The sequence below is a fragment of the Vulpes lagopus genome, chromosome 11 (genome assembly GCF_018345385.1).
Source record: "Vulpes lagopus strain Blue_001 chromosome 11, ASM1834538v1, whole genome shotgun sequence".
NCBI classification, from domain to species: Eukaryota; Metazoa; Chordata; class Mammalia; order Carnivora; family Canidae; genus Vulpes; species Vulpes lagopus.
Genome location: NC_054834.1, coordinates 99,421,526 through 99,438,885, shown reverse-complemented (window position 1 = coordinate 99,438,885; position 17,360 = coordinate 99,421,526).

The window sequence follows — 17,360 nt, the reverse complement described above, 5'->3', positions numbered from 1 at the left end:
CTCCCAGAAGAAGGACTAGCCCAATCTGGTGTACATCTGGAGCTATCTAGTCTGCTATGACAGTTGTCCCAGAGTGTATAGAAAGAGCAAAACAGGCATCAGTTTCCAATCTGATTTTCTTCTTTGCCTCAAGGCCAGATCTGATGCCTTTGACACCAAGGCAGGCAGAGTAAGAAACTCTGAACTATCAGCAGAAAATGTATACAACAAAGTACCTACTGAATGTCACCGATGTGCTTGGATACTCAATGGATACAAAACAGTGGAGATGAAAGATAAACTCAAAATGGATGAAAGATCTAAATGTGAGGCAAGATTCCATCAGAATCTTAGAGGAGAACACAGGCAACACCCTTTTTGAACTTGGCCACAGCAACTTCTTGCAAGATACATCCATGAAGACAAGAGAAACAAAAGCAAAAATGAATTATTGGGACTTAATGAAGATCAAAACTTCTGCACAGCAAAAGAAACAGTCAACAAAACTCAAAGACAACCTACAGAATGGGAGAAGAAATTTGCAAATGACGTATCAGATAAAGGCCTAGTATCCACGATCTATAAAGAACTTATTAAACTCAACTGCAAAGAAATAAACAATCTCATCATGAAATGGGCAAAAGACATGAAGAGAAATCTCACAGAGGAAGACACAGACATGGCCAACATGCACATGAGAAAATGCTCTGCATCACTGGCCATCAGGGAAGTACAAATCAAAACCACAATGAGATACCACCTCACACCAGTGAGAATGGGGAAAATTAATAAGACAGGAAACCACAAATGTTGGAGAGGATGTGGAGAAGGGGAACTTCCCCTCCTGCACTGTTGGTGGGAATGGGAACTGGTGCAGCCACTCTGGAAAACTGTGTGGAGGTTCCTCAAAGAGTTAAAAATAGATCTGCCCTATGACCTAGTAATTGCACTGCTGGGGATTTACCCCAAAGATACAGATACAGTGAAACGCCGGGACACCTGCACCCCGATGTTTCTAGCAGCAATGTCCACAATAGCCAAACTGTGGAAGGAGCCTCAGTGTCCATCGACAGATGAATGGATAAAGAAGATGTGGTCTATGTATACAATGGAATATTACTCAGCCATTAGAAATGACAAATACCCACCATTTGCTTCCACGTGGATGGAACCGGAGGGTATTATGCTGAGTGAAGTCAGTCAGTCAGAAAAGGACAAACATTATATGGTCTCATTCATTTGAGGAATATAAAAATCAGTGAAAGGGAATAAAGGGAAAGGAGAGAAAATGAGTGAAAATATCAGTGAGGGTGACAAAATATGAGAGACATCTAACTCTGGGAAACGAACAAGGGGTAGTGGAAAGGGAGGTGGGCAGGGGGTTGGGGTGACTGGGTGATGGGCCCTGAGGGGGGCACTTGGCAGGATGAGCACTAGGTGTTATGCTATATTTTGGCAAATTGAACTCCAATAAAAAAAAATAATCAAAACAGTGGAGATGAATTCTGACTTCTACTTACAGTAAAGTTGATGAAACAAGGAACCATGGGTAATTATTTTTTGTGTATCTGTATCTCCACTAGACATTAAGTTCCATGGCCATAGGGACTAACTCTATTCATCATATTCTCAGCTGCCCATTATTGCCCAGTCCCTGCCCCCCCAATGAATACTTGAATCAATGAATGAGTATACACTACTGAAGTAACCACAAAAAGCAGCCTCTACATAATCATGTACCAAAGTGTGGGCTACATGAGAAATAAAGCTAAAATCAGTAAGAAAAGAGAAGATAGCTAAGTTCACAGTCAGTGGGTTTGGAGGTTATCACTGTGTGTGGGATAAAAGAAGCTCTCCCAGCTGGCTAGAGCCTGGCAGCTTTGGGGCTCTGTGTCCTACCCAAGGTATAAAGCCTTCTCAAGGGAAGACATGAAACAGCAAATACCCCAACTTCCATGTCAAAGCTGTCTATCTCATAGGGGACAATGGTGGTATCTTGGTACAGGTTCCCAGAACAATCTCTTCTCTGGAGTCCAGAGACCTTCAAACAAATGACATTCAGTCGTGAGACTTTCTTTGGTCACTAGACTGTTCTTTAAGGTACCCAAAGCCTGCAAGTCTTGCATATAAAGCTTAAATATAATACCATAATTTAGATGCCAATGATAGTTGTGAAATGTGAAGATTTGGTTGCTTTTAGCTCTATGAATTAGAGTCTAAGAATTAGCAAATAGTTGGCTGGGCAACTCTGCCCTGAACTGCCTGACCACTCCTGACAAAAAGGCCAGGCCACACCCAGAGGTGAAACCTAATGGTCATGTCTCCAGGATGGCCCAAGGCAACAGGACACTACTCAGTCCAGGCCTCTCTTCTGGACCTGGTGAGTCCCCACTGATAGAAAAGTCTTCTCACCTTCAACTGGAAGAGGAAGGATCCAGTTTTCTTGAGGATTCATAGATAGTGAAATAACTCCACTCACCTTCCTTTGCCATCATTATAGGCCAAAACCAGCCTGGAGTGGTGAGAAGTCAGATCCTTCTCTGAACAAGTCACCTCCTCTTTCTTCCCCAAACGTTCTGGTTAATGGCAGTAAGGCTTGTGTGTCAGTCAGAGGCCCATTAGAAAACAGATGGTATTTCCAAAATGGGATAATTTGAGGAGAGTTTGGTAAAGGGACTATTTATAAAGATGTGAGCGAGATATAGGGAATCAACAAGGCATAGCACTGTAGTGCCGCAGGGACTGTTACCACCCTGCAATAACAAGGGTATAGAGAAGTTACTGGAACCTGAAGATTGTGCACAGAGGGATGCCAGACAGGAGCCAGGACACAGCCAGCCTAATGAAACCCCTCAGGGAGGAAACCATAAATACACTCTTCCCTCTAATCTCCTTTACCAATACCAACAGGAAGCTGAGGGCAAGGGAGCCCTTTGATGCAATCTCTACAGGTCAATTCTGATGTAGACAGCAAGATGGAGAAGGATAGGCATGGATCTCTGGGGGCAAACTGAAGCTCTCTAGCACAGCTGTGCTTATTCATTCTGTGTGAGTCTGTGCCTGGGTAAAGACTCATTCATTTCAAACAGAAAAAAAACCTCCTTCTAGAATTCATCCTTCATCAGACTAATATAGAGAGCCACAAACAGATAGCATCATGGAATTGGAAGCCTAAATTTCAATCCCACTTCTGACAATAACTGGCTGTGTGATGCCCAGAAGTAAGTTTTCTGTATTGAGGCTTCCTTGTTTGTCTGCTTCTCACTATCTCACAGGAGTATTGCGAGGGTGTTTGCAGCTCATTGACTATATGTTGACCACACAGACTTCCTTAAGAGCTCGATAACCAGGAACTTGCCTTTCTTTCTACTCATTTCTCCAAAATCCCAGTATCTCTCTCCACCCCCCCCCTTCCCATTATTGTTTCATATTCCTTCACCCTGCATTTCATCTGATATTGACACCTGCTCTGGGGTGATGTACTATGAATACTGTTGTGGTTTAATTCCATGTTTGTTTCATCTGTTGCTAAGCTCTATAAAAAGCTCATCCCTCAATAGAAGGGAAGGGAGAAGAAATGGGTAGGAAATATCAGAAAGGGAGACAGAACATAAAGACTCCTAACTCTGGGAAACGAACGAGGGATGGTGGAAGGGGAGGAGGGCGGGGGTTGGGGGTGAATGGGTGACGGGCACTGAGGGGGGCGCTTGACGGGATGAGCACTGGGTGTCATTCTGTGTTATTCTGTATGTTGCCAAATTGAACACCAATAAAAAATAAATTTATTGTTTAAAAAAATAAAAAATAAAATAAAATTTTTAAAAAAAGCTCATCCCTCAAGTTTACACTGAACCACACCAATAGCATCTTTTACAATCCTGACAGTATCATAACTTGTTCAAAACACAAATGCCAAAAGCCACATTAAGAGAACAACTGATTCTATAAGATCCTGAGCATGATGATGATAATGATGATAAATAATAGGAGTTCACATTTACATCTTTGCACATTACAAAAGAAATAATGGGCATTATGTGCCAGGCACAATCCTAAGTATTTTAGACTATATAATTTCACACCAATTATTATTAGGTATTTTGAGGTGCCTTCGTTAGAAGGCACTTTGTAGAAGAGGAACACGAGACTTACAAAAATTAGATTACTTCCCAAAGGTGGTCAAGTATTACTCAGTTTCAGGATTCAAATCCAGTTTGGTCTAACTCTATAGCCCACGTGCTTAGACACTACAATAAAATTGAATTTCAAAAAGGGTACATAATTCAAACTCTCTGACCCAGTAATCCCACTTATAAGAATTTTTCCTACTCCAAGAGAAAGGCAATACCATGCTGGATATGGATAGTGGTGAGAGTTGCACAACAACATCAATGTACTTAATGCTACTAAATTGTACGCATAAAAATTATCGAAATGGTGGGGCACCTGGATGGTTCAGTTGGTTAAGTGTCTGCCTTCAGCTCAGGTCATGATCTTGGGGTCCTGGGATCGAGCCCCCATCTTAGGCTCCCTGCTCAGTGGGGAGTCTGCTTCTCCCTCTTCCTGTGCCCCTCCCCACTGCCTGTGCTCTCTCTCTCTCAAATAAATAAGTAAAAATCTTTTTAAAAATTATCAAAATGCCAATTTTAAAAAAATATTTTATTTATTTATTCACAAGAGACACAATGAGAGAGAGGTGGAGACATAGGCAGAGGGAGGAGAAGCAGACTCCATGCAGGGAGCCTGATGTGGGACTCGATCCTGGGTCTCCAGGATCACACCCTGAGCCAAAGGCAGATGCTCAACCACTGAGCCACCCAGGGGTCCCCAAAATGCCAAATTTTATATTACATGTATTGTACCACAATAAAAAATATTTAAGAATTCAACAAGAAATAAAAAGAAGGCAGTATTTCAAACTTTTAAAAAGTGGTTTTTGTAATCTGTCCATTTAAATGCTTGTGTGACAACATTAGTTATAAATATACATTACCTATATTGTTTCCATGTATAAAATTGTCTACTCAAACTGGCTAAAAACTTTGAAACTATATTCTTATTGGAGAGGTGGAATTTTTCTTAGGTTTGATATTGCCATATATTTGGGCATCGCAATTTTCAACCAAAAATCAATAGCCATCTAGATTAATATTTAATGAAAAGAAAAACAAAGACAGCTTTAGCATGAAGTGACTCGGAAATTTTGCCATCCACCAACCACTGAGGATTATCGGAGGAGTTACTATAGCAAATTGAGAAATGTACCAAGAAAGAAAGATATCAGAAAAATTAAAGTGGGAAGAGAAAAAAAAAAAGCACCACATCCACAAAGCTGATGGTTGCCACATTATTTTTAATTGCAAATTAAATAGAAAGTAATGAAGATGCCCAAAGAGAATGAGGAAATCAGCTGAATTGTGGCATTTCCTCTTCAGATATTGTCGTGCCTTTAAAAATTAAGTACAAAATTCTTTTTTAAAAAATTTATTATTTTAAGTATTCTCTACACTCAGCTTGGAACTCGAATTCACACCAATATCAAGAGTCCCATGCTCTTCTGAGCCAACCAGATGCCCCATAAGTACAAAAATTCTTAAAGAAACATAGAAATACTTATGGCATAGTGTTAAATGAAAAAAATAGGATGTGAAATTTTATTCACATTATGCATATCAGCAGTAGAAATGTATGTGTATGTACATATGCCGACTGGAGCAAAACACACAAAAATAAAGCCATAGTTGTGACTGAGTAGTAGAATTTTGGATCACTTTTCTCCCCCTCTATTTTACAAACTTGCCAAAATGTCGTTCCATTGTTGTATTCGTTATCTATTGTTAGGACACAAATTATCCCCAAATTTAGAGGCTTAAGACAACAAGCGTTTTTTTCCCCAAAGTTTTTGTGAATCAGAAATCCAGGCCCCACCTTGCCGGATGCCTCAGCCTCAAGGACAGCAGCTGCCCCAAGGCCTGGGCAAGGAAAGACCCACTTCCAAGTGCATTCAAGCGCTTGTTGACAGGATTCGGATCCTCTGCATTGAGGGCTTGGGTTTCTTTCCCTTTTTTTTTTTTTTTTTTAAGATTTTATTTATTTATTCATAAGAGACACAGAGAGAGAGGCAGAGGCAGAGGGAGAAGCAAGCCCCCCGCGGGAGCCCGACATGGGACTCGATCCAGGGACTCTAGGATCATGCCCTGGGCCGAAGGCAGATGCCCAACCACTGAGCCACCCAGGCGTCCCAAGGGTTTTTCTTTTCTTTCTTTTTTTTTTTTTTCCTTTAATTGAAGTTCCATTTGCCAACATATAGTATAACACCCAGTGCTCGTCCCTCAAGTGCCCTCCCAGTGCCCGTCACTCAGTACCCCATCCCGCCCGCCTGCCCTTCCACTAGCCGGGGTTCGCCTCTGTCCCCGGAGCCTACCTCAGACCCTTGCCATGCCGCCTCTCTCTCACGCAGCTCAAAACATGGCAGCTGATTTTCATCAGAGCAAACACATGGGCACCAGCGTGAGGGAAGCCAGAGTCTCCCTGCGGCCTATCCTCAGAACCAAATTCTCATCAGCTTTGCCATAGTCTGTTGGTTGAAATCAAGTCATTGGGCCCAGTTCACACTCAGGGAACTGGAATCATTGGGGTCACCTTAAAGGCTGCCTACCATGGCAGCCATTAATACAAAAGACTCACAAAACAGAGCTCTTCTTTTCTTTTTATCATCCCACCCCTGACCCAGTATTTTTGGGAAGAGGATTCAGCAACTTCTTCTAGCACAGGTACCTCTAGAAACTGGAAATACCAGCAAACTTGTTCTCCCCTCAGGCCCCTAGAAAGGAACGTACCCCTGCCAACACCTTAGTTTTAGGCCAGTGAGACCTGCATCAGACTTCTGCCTTCAAGAACTGCCAGATGATAAATTTGGGTTGTTTTAAACCACTGAGTTTGTGATAATTTGCTAAGGCAGTAATAGAAAACCGATAGAAGCCACAAGCCAAACAAATCGCAGAAGTGTAGCTGACTCAGTCTCAGCTAGATGGAAATCTGTTTTACTGGAAGGGGTTACACAGAAATATAAGAATTCTTTGGGGCCTGGCTTACAGGACTCCCGTGAAGGCAGGTTAAGCCTGCTACTGCAATCATTAGAAGTAGTCGCAGGAACAGCAGTCTTCAATTTCTCATTGACTTTTCACACTGAGTTGTGATAGTAACTTTCATCCACCACAGAAATTGATTTTAGTTAGGGAAGAAATTGGAAAATATAGGTTTGTTTCTTTCAATAGAAAGGAATGGAAAAATAGAGACCTTTCACGTCTTCTGAGATTCTAGGAGTACAAAGCCTGCTCTCAGCTCTAAGTCCAAGGATGCAGAGACATTTTGGCAAAGGCAGGCAGGCAGGCAGGAAGGGAATGTCTTTAAAGTCCGTGTAAGTAAGAAGGACCTGGCTTAAAACTTGTCCTTCATGGGTTAAGTTACATGGAATCCCATTAATCTATCTAGTCCAGAAGATAAAGACAGCAAAGTCCATCCTCCAGGGATGGGAACACATGATTCTAAATAGTGTAGCTATTCTAAAGCGAAGGCGAGATAGTGTGGTGAACTGCTAAGTGCAAAGTGCTGGACTTCTCTTACTTGGAAATTCTATGGGATTTTTTTTTCCCTTTTCCACTCCACTCCAAGAGTCTGTGAAAAGAGACTGACAGATGAATGTGGATGTTAAGAGGCAGATTTTCCTGATGATGCACTTGCTGAGCTTCCATTAACACTTTAGGGAATTATGTGCAACTATCAATGGGAGAATATATCCCTAATATTCTATTTTTAATTTTTTTTCAATGAACAATTATGTTTAGTCCATCCCCAGCAGGATTTGTTGGTGAGATTGCTGGTTTCCTAATGTAAGTTTCTCTTCAGTTAGCCAAGCTAATGCTGATGACCTGTTTTCACTTGATGATGTACAGTTAGATATATCCAGTGTCTACCTAAATGCATTTGTGAATTAAATCTTGTCTGGGAAGATTTGCTCATTCAACCTAGGGATTAGAAATTATATTGACCCAAGAAGTAAGACTTGCTATATTTAGTCTGGGATCTGTGCCAAACATGTATAGCCAGACCAAGGGATTAGGGAGCCCTGACATCATTTTTACTCCAGTGCCTTATAAAACATCAAGGTTAGCAATTATGCTACATCATTTGAAAGATACAATTCCCAAGTTTCAAATTATTTTAAATTTTTGGTGTGGTGCCTCATTTTCAGATCAATAATATTCAGTGCATGAAAGGAAAAGAAGAGCCTAGAAGGGAAAAGAAACAGCCTTTAGCCAGGACCTGGCATTTTTTACTCCCATTATGTGATGAGAAAACCAATCCACAGAGAGGCTAATTAAGTAAATCAAGGAAAGGTACAGTCAAATTGGTGGCAGGATTAGTATTCCAGCCCATACCTACCTGACTCCAGATCCCACGCTCTCATCGTATTATTATACATTCTTTGTGCAAGAGAAAAGGGGTGTGTATGTTTCATTTCAGATGGAGAAATAATTGAGAACTTTATAATAATGGACTAGGTTCAGAATTGCCCAAGAGGGGCACCTGGATGGCTCAGCGGTTGAGCACCTGCCTTCAGCCCAGGGTGTGATCCCGGGGTCCTGGGATCGAGTCCCACATCAGGCTCCCCACAGGGAGCCTGCTTCTCCCTCTGCCTGTGTCTCTGCCTCTCTCTGTGTCTCTCTCATGAATAAATAAATAAAATCTCTTAAAAAATCGCCCAAGAAAAGCTGAATAATAACTTTCCTGACTCAAACTCCCATCCCTTTTTTAGACCATCATTTCCCTCCTCTGCTCCCTTTCCTTCCTAATAAAAGCACAAGTGAAATTAAACATTAAAACTCCAGGAGGAAAAATATCTCCAGGAGGGCACAGATTGTCATTTATCTTTGTATTGCCAGTGCTCTGTACTTACCTGGCCCAGATTAGGTGCTTGTCACCAGCTTGTCATAGGAAAAAGAGAAAGAATTAATGAACCAGTGACGATTATTCTATTTATAATGCTTATTGGAACGGCTGTCTCACTTTCAAATGTAGGAAAGTATTTTGCTATTATTTTAAGCCAGCTGTTTTGAATATGTTAAATATTCCAAATTTCTGAAATGTGTTACTAAAGACTAATTCCGGACATGGCATTTTTTTTCTCCCTCGCTACACACAGACACACATACACATATACCCACAGTACTATATTTTTATAATGCCCCCCAAAATGATTTAAAACAGTTTCTATTCAGAGGTATAAGCACTCTGAGTTCCAAGTACCATTCTCAGAAAGGGCCTTTTTAAGTTTCATTAATTAAAAATAAGATCTCTAAAAATGAGAGCATTCATAGATCTCTCTAAACTGTAGGTATCTCTTGGGAAGGATTTATAAATTGTCCAACTGTAATGTAAAGCACTTTTGAAAATGTGGGTAGATGCAGAGGATATTATCACTAACAAGGAACTAAGAAAAAGCAGTAGTTCCTATTTAAAATCTGGTGGCATATGACCCACTAATGTACATCTGAAGAGACTCATGACTGAGTTTTTACCAAACAGTAAGAATGACTTTTCCCAACAATAGCTAGCCCCATCAGGGGCCTGGAAACCTTGTTTCCAAAATACCCGGGAGCCTTATCCTCTCCTTCACCCACTCCCAACTTGAAAGTATACAATAGGCCACATCTCATGACTCCGTGCATCTCTTTTTGCCCAGGGGTCCTGTGCCCGTGCTTTTAATAAAACCACCTTTTTGCACCAAAAAATTAATTAATTAATTAAATTAAACCTGGCTACATTTGAAGCAGCTGCATGTACACAATCCCAGACAACAGTGAAAACTTTCCAAAGTATATATAATGATGGGCTGAGAATTCTTCACAAAATGTACACCTAATGTTTCCCACATAACACTTTTCTTTAAAAGCAAGTATGACATCTTAAGTGTTTTCTTGCAAAAAGCAAACAAATATTATAATTTTTCTTGTAAGGCATTCCATGAAATGCCTGGTTTCCAAATGAAAAAAATCCCAAAGAATTTAATTAAATGTAAGTTTTGCTTCAGTGAAAAGCCCACTTCCAAAACATTAGTTTACCAAAAGTTGGACTATTTCTATGGAAGACTTTAATTCAGATCCTTGAGAATAGATTTTTTTTTCATAATACCACCTTTGGAGGATGCATTGGTATAAAGAATGTCAATACACATAGGTCATACATGAGGTGTGTTTGGGTTGATTATATATTCTAATAGCCTGAAATCTAAATGAAGAGGGTTTTTAATAAGAAGGTAATAGGACTATAGAGATCTCTGGATGGCATAAAAATACATGAGAAGGTATGTTGTAATGTGAATAAGACTAATTGATCATCTTATTGGAGAAACAGTTATCTCAAGATGAAAAATGGCCACATTGTTGTTTGACATTTGGATTGCCAATGACTTGACCAGAAGAAACCTTAGTCAAACACTCCAGAGACATGAACAGTTCAAGAGAGCAGCCGCTTGCCAAAGGTCACTGATAGAATAATAGGGTTTTTTTTTTTCCTCACAATCTGAAGAAAGTCTGGTGCTGATTATATCCCAGTGAAGGGGAAATAAAATGATGGCCAAAAGTCATGCTTTTATTAAAAATACTACCATTGATGTAACAACCAACATGACAGGATAAACTCTAAAATTTCTCCATAATAGAATCCTTGGGCAGTATACTTAGGCATGTAACCTATACTCTGCTTATCGGATGCATACCAAAAGTAAAAACATTCGACTCTTTTTGAGAAAATAGAAGCTAAGAAAATATCAAGTTGAATCACTAGTCATCTAGCTTGAAAATCATTCAACTGAATAGAATTCTGGTTTTGTTTTGTTTTGTTTATTGACATTTTTATTTAAATTCAATTAATTAACATACAGTATATTCTTAGTTTCAGAGGTAGAATTTAGTGATTCATCAGTTGCATATAACACCCAGTGCCCATTACATCAAGTGCTGTCCTTAATGCCCATCAACCAGCTACCCTATGCCCCCACCTACCGCCCCTCTACCGGCCTTGTTTGTTTCCTAGAGTTAGGAGTCTCTTATGTTTTATCTCCCTTGCTAATTTCATCTTATTTTATTTTATTCTTAGATTTATTTTTTTTAATTTTTTTTAATTTATTTATGATAGTCACAGAGAGAGAGAGAGAGGCAGAGACCAGGCAGAGGGAGAAGCAGGCTCCATGCACCGGGAGCCCAACGTGGGATTCGATCCCGGGTCTCCAGGATCGCGCCCTGGGCCAAAGGCAGGCGCCAAACCGCTGCGCCACTCAGGGATCCCTTATTCTTAGATTTAAAAGCCAAACTGTTTCTAACTTTTCATAATAAAAAGAGACTTTAGGTAGACGTAAAAGTATTTTTAAAAAGAGATAAGAAGCTCCAATGGGCCTCTCTTCTCTCCCATGCAGTTAAGGTCATCAGATAGTAGGGCCAGTGGATATTCTGAGTCATTCCATGCACATTTGCTAATTTCAGCATTTCCTGTCTCCTAAAACTGATCATGTAAAGAACTTCAATTTTTAAAACTGTTCGAGATTTCAATACCACACAACTTAATCATTTCATGAACTATTGGTAACAATGCTAAGATGACTGGTGGACATGGGGTCCTCCCAAACCTTGGACTTCTCACTCTTTACCAAGGAAAAGGTTTCACAAAACTACAAATTTTAACCAATGTAGTGCTACCCCAAGAGAGATACAAAACTTAGGACCATATCACAGGAGGTTAAAATTTCCCCCACTACCTCCCCACCCCAGAATTTTTGCACAGTGAGTTCAAGTTAAAATGTATAGTATGGGCAAACTTGAAAGCAAAAAGAAGTCAAAACAACATAACATAAGGCATAAGTTGCATGTACAGGAAGGGAGAGGGCAGTATCATTGCCCTTTAACCTTTTTAAGCTTCAGACATCTTACCTGAACACTCTCCCACACAACAGAGGTACACTCCTTCCTTGCCTATCTTGTTCACTCTAGCAACAAAGTGCTTTTCCAGGCAATAGTACTCCAATTCATGCTACCCCCATAGACTGTCTGAAAATTATCTGCTGATGCTTGTGAGTAAATAAATTGCCACACCAATGGAAAACAAATTTTGAGCTCTTTTAGGCATGAAGAGCCTCATCTTTTAAACTAATGGCATTATCTATTAGTAGGCTCTGAAAAGTACAATATACTTCCAAAAACTAACCTGATAACCAAATCACTGTAAGATTCAATTTCTCACTAGCACTTCATCCACAGTGCCTAGGCAATCCCCATGTAGCTTGAAGACCATGGAAGAAGCTAGAAACATCTCACCTCTCCTATTCAATAGGAAATCCACATTTTCAAGTCCCAGGGGAAAAACGTATGGATCTCCTGAGTTAATACCTTTCCCAGTTAGCTACCAGTTCCATGAATTTAGTAAAATTAGGTTTTTGCCAACATTATTTTTACAAGATCTTCTGCAGACAGACATATTCCTTGCAAAGATTGCCAAAATTTCAAAGCTTCTTATTATCCATACATGGGACATGACTACAGAATCCTCTGCCACAGAAACAAATTGGAGTCTGGAGAGCCAACTATCTTTAGCAAGCTGAAAGATTACTCAAACCAGTGTCATGAAGTACCAACTGAACTGCGGGTTTACAGAAAGGTGGTAGCATCCGTTTTTCTGATTTTGAGGGTGGGTTGCATCCTAATCAAATCATTCAAGTGCTTGCACGGTTTTATCATTGTCACCTCTGAATCATAAATGTTAAGCTGAAAATGGTGAACCAGAGCTCCCACGAGGCTCTCTGTCCACCAGAATGGACATTAACTTCTGTATTGTTTCTGATTACTTCTTCAGAAGAAGTCCATGTAACTAATTCCCAACCTCCTCCTCTCTGTCTTACTCTTGTCCCCAACTTTTTAAAGTTTACAATAGGCACATTATTTAATACTCAGGTCCTCAATAATAGAAATTCTATTAAGAATAAAGAATTGTGGGATCTACAATTTGTGGCCTGCAGTTTGGCGCCTGCCTTTGGGTGGCCAGCAGTTTGGGTGGCCACCAGTTGGCGCCTGCCTTTGGCCCAGGGCGCGATCCTGGAGGCCCGGGATCGAATCCCACGTCGGGCTCCCGGTGCATGGAGCTTGCTTCTCCCTCTGCCTGTGTCTCTGCCTCTCTCTCTCTCTCTCTCACTCTCTCTTTCTCTCTCTGTGCCTATCATTAAAAAAAAAAAAAAAAGAATAAAGAATTGTTGTGGCACCTGGGTGGCTCAGTGGTTGAGCGTCGCCTTTGGCTCGGGTCCTGATCCCGGGTCCTGGGATTGAGTTTCACATTAGGCTCTCCACGAGGGAGCCTGCTTCTCCCTCTGCCTATGTCTCTGCCTCTCTCTGTGTTTCTCGTGAATAAATAAAAATTTAAAAAGAAAAGCATAAAGAACTGTTTAAATTTGTTTATTAAGAATAAAGAAGTGTTTAATTTTGTTTCAGATTACCATACAGCAAAATCAGGCGGAAATCCTGAACCTTCCACTTCCTACTCTGTGATCCTAGGAAAATTATTTAACCTCGCCCAGTCTATTTTATCCATCTATAAAATGTAGCTAATAATATCTCCCTCTCTGGGTATATTGTAAGGATTAAATGAGATATAAAATAACTAGAACGTCATAGGCACATAAAAGATGTTACATTCTTTTTAACAAAAATCCAAATTTATTTACATAGAAACTTGTAAATGAAAGTGTTTTTTTGTGTCAGCAATGTCTTTAGGTTTACATTATTTCTTTACCATTTCATAATCAAGCTTGTTTAAAATTTGGGATATTAAGGGCTGAAAGTGTTTATAGTTGCATATTAAGGGTTGATTTAAAATGTTTTGCAAAAAAAAAAAATAAAATAAAATAAAATAAAATGTTTTGCATATTAAAGGCTGATTTAAAGTGTTTATATACATGCAATAGTATATTCTGTTGCTACTGTCCAGTTAGCTTTATATTTTTTACAAATTTTATGTAATTACATAGTCTTCATAATATTCATTTTGTGCATCTTATAGAGTGATGTACAATAATTTCTATCTCTGGACATATAGTTTGTTTGCAATTCCTCAGTAGTATTATCAATAGTGTCAGAAGGGAGGGGAAACTGTGCACAAGAGCTTTCTCTAATTTGTTAATATTAATGATTTAGGATACAGTTCTGGAAATGGTATTACTGGATTGAAGAGTAGGAACACATTTTTATGGTTTTGATGTGCTTTTAGGTGCAGGGAAAGAAGAAGCTACTGTGAGGTGGGATTATCAGAGGTCCAAATATAGAGATTTGAAAGGTGGGAAAGGAATATTTCAGGAAGAAAAAAAATGAAACAGAAACAAGTAAGAGTTTAATATGATAATAAAGGAAAAAAGACGGAAGGAAATTAATCTGATTGAAGTAGAGGGGGGAGTGTTTTTGGCAGTAATGGGAAGTCAGGCCAGATGAGTAGGTTCTTATTAGAGGAGGTCCTTGAGAGTGAGATAAAATAGTTTACGCTTGTGATCAATGCCTAGAGCCCAGGGCAGTTACACATGTGAAAGGGAGATGGTTCATGAAGAATCACTGGGCAGAACTGAGGCTGAACTGGACGGGAAGGCACTGGAGTAGTGGGAAACAGCCATAATCAAAGCCTCCCACATGATGTCAAAGGAGAAAAATGTGGAAAGTGAATCCAAATGCTTGAAAAGAAAAAGGAATCAAGGGACTTCGAAAGAGGTTAGTGTAAGAGAATGAACAAAATTGTACTCCCCCCAAAATTCTCACCTGAGTGACTGGAAATGAGAAGTTGGTGTCACTAAGCTGACAGCAGTCAGGTAATCAAGAAGGAGAAGCAGTTTGCTGGAGGAGTAGATTGGGCAGGGGATACTGATTTTGAGCTGCCAGTAGGATATTCAAATGGAAAGGCCACATATAGGCAGTTGGAAGCCCTGACATTCTTTAGGACTTCAGTGGTTGAGGTTGGATACTTACAAAACAAGGAGTTCATATTGCAGTAGAGGACATTTTACCTGAAGATCGAAAAGGTATTGAGGAGCTTCTGAGATCGTCAGATTAGCCATGGCCTTGGACCAAGGCAGCAGGTCCTCCTGATATCTGCCAGTGGCCTCCCAGGACCACAATATATGAAACTCCCAGTCAGAGTTTCATCAGAAACCATGTCCCAGGACACCTGAGTGGCTCAGTTGGTTGTGCATCTGCCTTCAGCTCAGGTCATGATCGTGAAGTCCTGGGATGGAGCCCTGTTACGGGCTTAGTGGGGAGTCTGCTCCTCCCTTTCCCTTTCCCTCTGCCCAGCCCCCACTTGTACACACTATGTCTCGAATAAATAAAATCTTTAAAAAAGAAACCATGACCCATTCTCTAGTTCCGTCATCAAATATGTGGTAAAACACATTTGTAGTGAAAAGGAAAGAAATTTAGAATAATTTCATTTGAAGTACTGTAGCACAAAACTGGCAATGCTATTATAGGCTCAACTCATTTTATTTGGGGGCCAATAACATATTATTTATGAATTATTAATTTTTTACTTCAGAAGATACTTCTGTGAAAAGACTCCTCTAAAATATGTAGTAGAGACCCTGAAAATCAGAAAATCTCTGAGGAACAGTATGAATACCTTTGAAGAAACTACATGATATTGAAAATTTGGCAGGCCTCACACCTGCAAAATCTTACAGATGAGCTCCAATGTCCACACCAAACATTCAGAATTCCGGATTCATCTTTCAACTATAGAAAATTCCACAAGAAGAACCTAATAATCCCCTGGGTCATCCAGAACCACTGAACACATACCCTGTATTCTAAATATAATCCTTTGCATTTTTCCTTAGAGGAATACTAATCACATGTGTGGGCCATATGTTGCAGTTTAATATCTCCCCAATCAGCAAGAAATTTCCTCAGATTTTTCATAGGATCCCTGAGGAACCAGAAATAGAGAGCAGGAGAATCCAGTTTGAAGTAATCATCTTAGATTGAATTAAATATAATCGTGTATGTAATGGTACCAGGATCTGCTGGAAGAATTTGAGTGTACTAAGTTTTCCTGAACTTGTGTGTTTTATCTATTTTTAATTATCACTCTTAAATTTCTGGGGAAATTCTCCCATTAAAATATTTTATAATTCAAGAATCATAAATAAGACTGTTGGCATAAGGTCATAGTTTATCACCTCAAAAAATGCTTGTGTTGTCTTCAAGGTAAGTAGAGAATGCACCAGAAGAGCTCATAGACAGTGGGAATGCTTGTGTCCCAAGGTCCCCCAATGCAGTCTGTCTGCTGAGCATTCTCAGTCTGCACAGGAAGAAGGCTCTGGAAATTGTTGGTGGCGAGCCACATAAAGCCCTATATCAGAATCAAACCTGGAATGTGTTAGATTCATCCATCTGCCTAGAGTCCTGAGCCATGGGTCTCCAAGGCCGCCTGAGTGTAGACATCCAGGAACACCTGCTTTCTCAAGGTCTGTGAAGTCAGAGTGAATGAGGATGGAAGAGGGTGGTAGAGGAGAATGAGAATAAAGGTTTTGATTCTTTTAAACTAACAGACTTTGATTCTTTTAAACTAACAGACACAGAATTACATATTTTTTCTTTTTTGTAACTCCACTAAATATGTTCATTGTAATTAAATAAGATTTTGCAGTCCATTACCCTGTAATGGATGTAGCCTTTGGGTATTTTTGAAAACTAAAATTAGAAGAAAAATGAGCAAGTAAATGTGTTGATTGATGCATCTATGAGGATCTTTATACTATCTTTTAAGCAAACTAATGAATATTTTAAAGCAAAATAATAACATGAAAATAAACATACCTCATAGTTGTAATGGTAAACTGCTTTTCAAAACAACCACCAATGAATTAGTATTGTCCAACCCATGAAGAGATTGACTTGCTGTCACACACAGTATGTTGGTAGGAGCAGTAGCGGCTATCTAAAACTGCTGTCCCTGCCAGGTGACAGGCAACACCAGGATATTTGCTAAAAGTTTCGAAGTAGAACCAATTTGCTTAAAAGAGGAATCATTTTATCTGTATTTTCCAAACACAAATATAATTCCCGAGGTCTGTAGTTCCCTTCAGGGGCTGCACCTTCCTGACTCAAGCCGCCTTTCAGACCCTCTGTTGGGGCAGGGAAAGGTGGATGAAGTTAGTTTCTGTGTCTTCCTGCCTGTCCCATCAGGTCCAATTTCTGGCCTCCCTCCAGATCTCACCCCACCGCCATGTTTCTCCTATCCCTGGAGTAATTCAAAGCTAGAATTGGAGCCAAAGATGGAAGTAGTAGCCAGCCTCC